Here is an 8,191-nt window from a genome sequence, read left to right as displayed (position 1 = left end):
TGGTCCTTTGGAAAAACACATCCGGACAGCTAGCGCACCTCCCGACTCCTGTGTCACCTGGGCTGACTCCCACGGCATCTCTGAGGCTCAGAGACAGTTAGACCATCCTCTGCTCCTGCCTTAGGCTCCTGAGGCCTATGGCCAGGGAAGCCACACATTTCTCTTAGAATAAAGAACCACACAGTTTTTATATGTGGTTGCCCAGGGTCAACTTTTTCTAAGAGAGAGAAAAGGAGAGGAAGAGAGGAAGAGAGGAGGGGTGGTGCAAAGAGACAGACAGAAGGAAGGCAGCACAGCATTGCAAACTCCCTGCAGCGCAGTGCTCTGACAGCCGGCACCCCGCCCAGCTAAGGTATCTTACCTTGAAGAGCCACTGCCGCTGGAGCAGAAACTTAGCCCCCACAGTGCAGCCGGCCGTCTTGATGGACTTCTTCCCTTATTTAGAGGCCCCCATGCCTCTAACCCCCAGAATTCTCCCAGTGGCTGTCCTCTCGTTCTCATTTGGTTGAAGCCAGCCCTGGGCCGTCCTGTCTGTGGCCAGGTTGTATGGTCCGGATGCATTGGATCGACCTTCCCGTAGTGCGTCCCGCGAGTACCCATTCATTGGGGAAACTGACGATCCTTCCTAGCCGACTGAATCCACATGGATCCCAGTCACTTTCAAAGCCAGCAACAAGCTCCTGACAGCTTTCAAGCTGTTGGTCCTGCTCTTCGAGTCCACCCTGTCCAACGCTTGATGTCTCGTCACCCAATCTGGTCCCCTACGCCTACACTGAACTTCTCTGTTCCAGACTCTTGGAAACAGAGTTGGCAGTCAGCTGAGGTAAAGAACAAACACCTCATCACAGACCCCTGCGAGAGTCAACCCGGCTTTGACCTAGCACCTTATGATTGGGCCCTCCTCAATCGCTATCGAACAGGCCATGGCCGGTGCGCCGCTATGTTCCATCGCTGGGGAGCCAGAGACGACCCGAACTGCCCCTGCGGCTACAGACAGACTATGACCCACATAGTCAACGACTGCCACCTCTCCAGATTCAAAGGAGGTCTCGAAACTTGACATCAGGCTCAACCTGACGCTGTTGACTGGCTACGGAAGAAGGGCAAACGCTAGAAGAAGAAGAAGGAGGAGGAGGAGGAGGAGGAGGAGGAGGAGGAGGAGGAGGAGGAGGAGGAGGAGGAGGAGGAGGAGGAGAAGAAGAAGAAGAAGAAGAAGAAGAAGAAGAAGAGGAAGAAGAAGAAGAAGAAGAAGAAGAAGAAGAAGAAGAAGAAGAAGAAGAAGAAGAAGAAGAAGAAGAAGAAGAAGAAGAAGAAGAAGGAGAAGAAGAAGAAGAAGAAGAAGAAGAAGAAGAAGAAGAAGAAGGGTCCGGAGAGGGCAGCTCTGGTGCATGGTTTGGGGTATGGTATTGTTTTGGCAGCTTGGGGTGACAGGCTGCTTCAGGTGCTGGTTAGTGCCCATTCAAGGCCCTTGTTCTCAAAAGGAAATAGACACTGAACAGGAACCATCTGGTAATGCACTCTGTACCTCTTCATTACAGTGTTTTGAGTGGCACCTAAATAAATTTCATTTACAAGCACAGGGCTGCTTGTCAAAACTTGGTTGATAATTTTATTATTGTAATATACTTTCTTAATTATTTAGTTCCAGTAAAGTCAGGAATATTAATTTTTATGGAAATTACCTGCCCTGGCAAACCTCCACTCCAAACCTGTTTTTATTTACATGCAGAAATTTGGACATGCATTTTTTTAATTTCATTATTGGGGAATTAATGTTTTACATTTGACAGTAAATACAATAGTTTGTACATGCATAACATTTCTCAGTTTTCCACATAACAACACAACCCCCACTAGGTCCTCTGCCATCCTTCCTGGACCTGTATTCTCCCCCTCACGCACCCCTCAGAGTCATTTATTTTGGTGCAATACGCCAATTCCAGTTCAGGTTCTACCTGTGTTTTCTTTTCTGATCTTGTTTTTCAACTTCCGCCTGAGACTGAGATCATCCCATATTCATCCTTCTGTTTCTGACTTATTTCACTTAACATGAATTTTTCAAGGGCCATCGAAGATCGGCTGAAAATGGTGAAGTCACCATTTTTAATAGCTGAGTAGTATTCCATTATGTATATGTACCACTCATCTGTTGTTGGACACCTGGGCTGCTTCCAGGTTTTGGCTATTACAAATTGTGCTGCCAAGAACATATGTGTACACAGATCTTTTTGGATGGATGTGTTGGGTTCCTTAGGATATATCCCCAGGAGGGGAATTGCAGGGTCATAGGGTAGGTCCATTTCTAGCCTTCTGAGAGTTCTCCAGACTGTTCTCCACAGAGGTTGGACCCATTGACATTCCCACCAGCAGTGCAGGAGGGTTCCTTTGACTCCACACCCTCTCCAGCATTTGCTGCTGTTACCTTTTCTGACGTATGACATTCTCACAGGAGTGAAGTGGTATCTCATTGTTGTCTTGATTTGCATTTCTCTGACAATCAGAGACTTGGAGCATTTTTTCATGTGTTCCTTGGCCTTTTGGATATCTTCTGTGGTGAATATTCTGTCCAAGTCCTCTCCCCATTTTTGAATGGGGTTATTTGTCTTGTTGTTGAGTCTGGCAAACTCTTTATATATTCTGGTTATTAGCCTGTTGTCTGATGTATGGCATGTAGAGATCTCCCATTCTGTGAGGGGTCTCTTGGTTTGGATAGTGGTTTCTTTTGCTGTGCAGAAGCTTTTTAATTTGATGTAGTCCCATAGGTTTGTGCTTGGCTTAGTCTTCTTTGTAATTGGATTCGTTTCATTGAAGATGTCTTTTAAATTGATGCAGAAAGGAGTTCTGCCAATATTTTCCTCTAAGTATCTGATAGTTTCTGGTCTAACATCCAAGTCCTTGATCCACTTGGAATTTACTTTTGTATTTGGCGAAATATAGTGTTTCAGTTTCATTCTTCTGCATGTTTCAACCCATTTTTCCAACACCATTTGTTGAAGAGACTCTGCTTTCCTCATTTAATAGTCTGGGCACCTTTGTCAAAGATTAGATGACCATAGGTGTTGGGTCTTACTTCTGGGCTCTCAGTTCTATTCCACTGGTCAGTGTGTCTATTTATGTTCCAGTACCAAGCAGTTTTAATTACAATGGCCCTATAATACCATTTGAAGTCTGGGAGTGTGATGCCTCTGGTTCTGTTCTTTCTTCTCAAGAATGTTTTGGCAATTCTAGGTCTTTTCTGGTTCCAGATAAACATTTGTAGCATTTGTTCTATTCTCCTAAAAAATGTGGTTGGGATCTTGAAGGGGATAGCATTAAATTTATAGATACCTAAAATTTATAGGTAGTATCTTCATTTTGATGATGTTAATTCTTCCAACCCATGAACATGGAATATCTTTCCACTTCTTTGTGTCTTTTTCAATTTCCTTGTGTAGTGACCCATAATTTTCAGTATACAAGTCTTTCACTTCCTTGGTTAGGTTTATTCCTAGATATTTTATTGTTTTTGTTGCTGTAGTAAAAGGAATTGCTTTCTGGATTACAACTTATTCTAATTTAGTGTTTGCATAGAGGAATGCCACTGACATTTGAATGTTAATTTTGTAGCCTGACACCTTACTATATTGCCTGATGATTTCCAAAAGCTTCTTGCTGGATTCCTTAGGTTTTTTATGTATACTATTATGTCATCAAAATAGGGAGAGTTTGACTTCTCTTCCAACCTGTATCCCTTTAATTCCTTGTTCCTGCCTGATTGCTATGGCAAGAACTTCCAACACTATGGTGAGCAGCCCTGTCTAGTACCTGATCTGAGGGGAAATGCTTCCAGTTTTTCACCATTGAGTATGATGTTGGCTGTAGGTTTGCTATATATAGACTCCACTATCTTGAGGAATTTTCCATCTATTCCCATTTTTTGTAGTGTTTTGATCATAAAGGGATGTTGTATTTTGTCAAAGGCTTTCTCTGCATCTATTGATATGACCATGTGGTTTTTGGTCTTGCTTTTGTTGATGTGGTGGATCACATTGATTGATTTACGTATATTAAACCAACTTTGCATGCCCGGGATAAACCCCACTTGGTCATGATGAACAATCTTTTTGATATACTGCTGTATCTGGTTGGCTAGAATTTTGTTCAATATTTTCGCATCTATGTTCATCAGAGATATTGGTCTGTAGTTTTCTTTTTTGGTTGTGTCTCTGTCTGCTTTTGGTATCAGGGTGATGTTGGCTTCATAGAAGCTGCAAAGGAGTATTCCAGTGTTTTCAATCTTCTGGAAGACTTTTAAAAGTAGAGGTAATAGTTCTTCTTTGAAGATTTTGTAGAATTCATTTGTAAAACCATCTGGTCCAGGACTTTTATTTTGGGGGAGGTTTTTGATAACTGCTTCAATTTCATTAGTTGTGATGGGCCTATTCATGTTATCTAGTTTATCTTTACTTAAGTTTAGATATTGGTAGGTATCTAGAAAATCATCCATTTCTTCCAGGTTCTCTAGCTTGGTGGCATATAGTTGTTCATAGAAGTCTTGTATAATATGCTGAATTTCTGTGTTGTCTGTTGTGATATTTCCTCTTTCATTTATGATCCAATTTATTTGGGTCTTCTCCCTTTTTTGTTTTGTGAGTCTGGTTAAAGTTTTGTCGATTTTGTTCACTCTTTCGAAGAATCAACATTTACTTTCTTTGATCTTTTGTATGGTTTTCTTATTTTCAATGATATTGATTTCTGCCCTAACTTTAGTGATTTCTGTCCTTCTGGTTGCTTTAGGGTTCCTTTGTTGTTGTTGTTCTTCTAGGTCTTTAAGATGTGCAATCAGGCTGTTTATTTGTGCTTTTTCTTGTTTCCTACTGTGTGCTTGTATGGCTATTAATTTCCCTCTCAGTACTGCCTTAGCTGTGTCTCAAATATTTTGTTAGTTTGTGTCTTTATTTTCACTGAACTCTTGAAACATTTTGATTTCTTCCTTTATTTCTTCTTGACCCAGTAGTTGTTAAGGAGTGTACTGTTGAGCTTCCACATTTTGGGACTATTACTAATCTTTTGTTGATTGTTTAGTGTTAGTTTAATTCCACTGTGGTCTGAGACGATGCTTGGGATGGTTTCAATGCTCTTGAATTTGCAGATGCTGTCTTTGTAGCCTAACATATGGTCTATCCTTGAGAAAGACCCATGTGGACTTGAGTGAAATGTGTATTCCAGTTTCTTGGAATGAATGACTCTGAAAATGTCCAATAGTTCTAGTTTATCTACCTCCTCATTTAGCTCCCTCATGTCGTTATTGATTTTCTGCCTGGATGATCTGTCAAGTTGAGACAGTGGGGTGTTGAGGTCCCCTACTATGACTGTTGTTGTTAAATATTGCTGTAGCTCTTTCAGTAGATGCTTGATGTATTTAGATAGAGTCTCATTGGATGCCTAGATATTAATAATTGTTAGGTGTCTTGATTGACTGATCCTCTGAGCATTAAGTAGTGTCCATGTCTATCTTTTTTAATTTTATTGATTTTAAATTCTATGGTGTCAGATATGAAAATAGCTGTTCCTTCCCTTGTTTGTGGGCCATTGGCTTGTATGATTATTTTCCATCCTTTCATTTGAGTCTGTGTTTGTCTTGTTGACTTAGGTGGGTTTCCTGTAGACAGCATATTGTTGGGTTGTGTTTTCTGATCCATCTTCCCACTCTATGCTTTTTAAAAGGTGACTTCAGGCCACTGACATTTATTGATATCAAAGACTGAAGCTATGTTAATGCCATTCTTGTAGAGTGTTCTGATATATGTCCTGTTTATGGTGGTCTTACTGTATATAGGAGAACTTTCAGAACTTTTTTCAGGGAAGGCTTGGTGATAGTTGATTCTTTCAACTGTTGCTTGTCTGAGAAGGTTTTTATGCCTCCATCTAGTCTGAATGACAGTCTAGCAGGATATAGTATTCTTGGCTGAAAGCCTTTCTCATTGAGCACTCGATAGATATCTTGCCATTCTCTTCTGGCCTATAGTGTTTGTGTGGAGAAGTCTGCTGCTAATCTTATGGGTTTTCCTCTGCAGGTGACTCTTTGTTTTTCTCTTGCAGCCTTCAGGATCCTTTCTTTATCCTTATTCCTTAAATATGACGTGTCTTGGTGTCTTTAAGTCTGGGTTAATTCTGTTTGGGACCCTCTGGGCTTCTTGAACCTTTATGTCTTTGATGTTGTCTAGACTAGAGAAGTTCTCAGCTATTATGTCCTGCAGAATGCTTTATTCCCCTCCCTCTCTTCCTCTGGTAAGGCAATAATGCATATATTATTTCTTTTGAAGTCATCCCATAGGTCTCTGTTGTTGTTTTCAGTATCTCTTAATCTCTTTTTGAGATCTCTGACTTCTTTTTTAGTTGTTTCTAATTCATTCTTGATCTACCTAATTCTGTCTTCAGCCTCATTTATTTGATTCTCTCTCCCCTCTACTGTTTTCTGGAGTTCATCTATTTTGTTACCCTGCTCTGATACTGTTTTAGCTTGTCCAGCAAGTTGTGTTCTTAGCTTAGCTATTTCAGCTTTCAGCTCTCTAATAATCTTGAAATAATTAGTATTTTATTCCAGGGTCTCATTTGTTGTTTCTGCATTTCTTATGACAATTCTTTTTAAGAATTTACTCACTCCTGTGATTATTTTCTTAACTAGTGTTTTGATGTTGACCTCATTATTTTGTGCTTCAACCTTTGGTGGGCTTTTAGCTGGACACTTGTCCTGGTTATTTTTGCCAATATTTCTTCTTATTGGTTTAACCATTTTATATAGTGTGCTATGAGGTTCCTCTCTCAGTACTTTTCAAATTACTGATCACTGTTGCCTGGATTGACTTGTGTCTAAATAAGATAATTAAAGGATTCACAGTTGTGGAAATTGACAGTTATTACAATATTATTTTAATCCCTGAGTTGGAGCTCAGTGGCTTAAAATCTTCTTTTGTTCTTTTTCTTCCCTGTAGGCTATGGGAGCCTGAGGGCTTTTAAACTATAAGTAGGCCTCTTAGTTTGATCAGCGACTCCTGACCAAGAGATAAAGCAGGGTGGGGCAGAGATAATCCAGTGGTTATGCAAAGAGACTCTCACAGCCCCACTGCTAGGCCACCAAGTTACAGGTCTTCTCCTGAGTTTCCTGATTAGTTCTCTGTCCCCTGGTGTCAGCCCAGGGCCTCCCTGCTGCTGCTCCAGCCTCTGAGGGCAGTAGCAATGGAGACTCACAGTTGCATTTGGTGAGTCTTAGGGCAGTCCTCTCCTCCCTTCAGCTGTTTTTTTTTTGTTGGTGGAACAGACTGGAGGTGGTGTTTCAACTGGTAAACTGCCGGACTGTTACCAGTCACTTAATCTTTCCCTAGGCTCCTTTCTGTCCATGAGCCACATGTGTTTGCTCTCACTGGTGATTTGATGGCTTCCTGAAATCGTTCTAGTCCTGTCTTGTTGTGGTCCGAGGTAGTCTCCTTTGGTGTTCCTAGCTGACCCATGAGAAGAGATGAGAGAAACAGCTACTGCTGCTCCATAGCCCGAGTCTGGAACTCCCTGGACATGCATCTTAATGAGCCCACCTCAAGTCCCTCACTGTAGGCTCCTCCAGGTCTTTAAAAACTTCTGCTCATCTCAACTTTATCTTCCTCCCTCCCTTCCTTTCTTCCCTTCATTCCTCCCTCCCTCCTTCCTTCTTCCCTTCCTCCCTTCCTCCCTCCCTCCCTCCCCCTTCCTTCCTCTCTCCCTCACTCCCTTCCTTCTTCCCTTCCTCCCTTCCTCCCTCCCTCCCTCCCCCCTTCCTTCCTCTCTCCCTCACTCCCTTCCTTCTTCCCTTCCTCCCTTCCTCCCTCCCTCCCTCCCCCCTTCCTTCCTCTCTCCCTCCCTCCTTCCTTCTTCCCTTCCTCCCTTCCTCCCTCCCTCCCTCCCTCCCTCCCTCCCCCCTTCCTCCCTCTCTCCCTCACTCCCTTCCTTCCTCCTGCCCTCCCTCCCTCCTTCTTCTTTCCTTCCATCCTTCCTTCCTTTCTTTCTTTCTTTTTTTCTTTCTTGTGCCAGGGCTTCACTACTTCCAGCAAGCTTTTTTCAGATCAGAATCAGAGAGACAAAAAAAATTACCACAGCAACCCCCACTCCCCACTTCCCTGTCAGGGCCAGGCTCAGATCTGGACGGTGCACTCTGTACAGTGGCAGGTCCCCTCACAGG

Source organism: Erinaceus europaeus, chromosome 14 (assembly GCF_950295315.1).
Source record: "Erinaceus europaeus chromosome 14, mEriEur2.1, whole genome shotgun sequence".
NCBI lineage: Eukaryota > Metazoa > Chordata > Mammalia > Eulipotyphla > Erinaceidae > Erinaceus > Erinaceus europaeus.
This window is presented reverse-complemented; position numbering follows the sequence as displayed.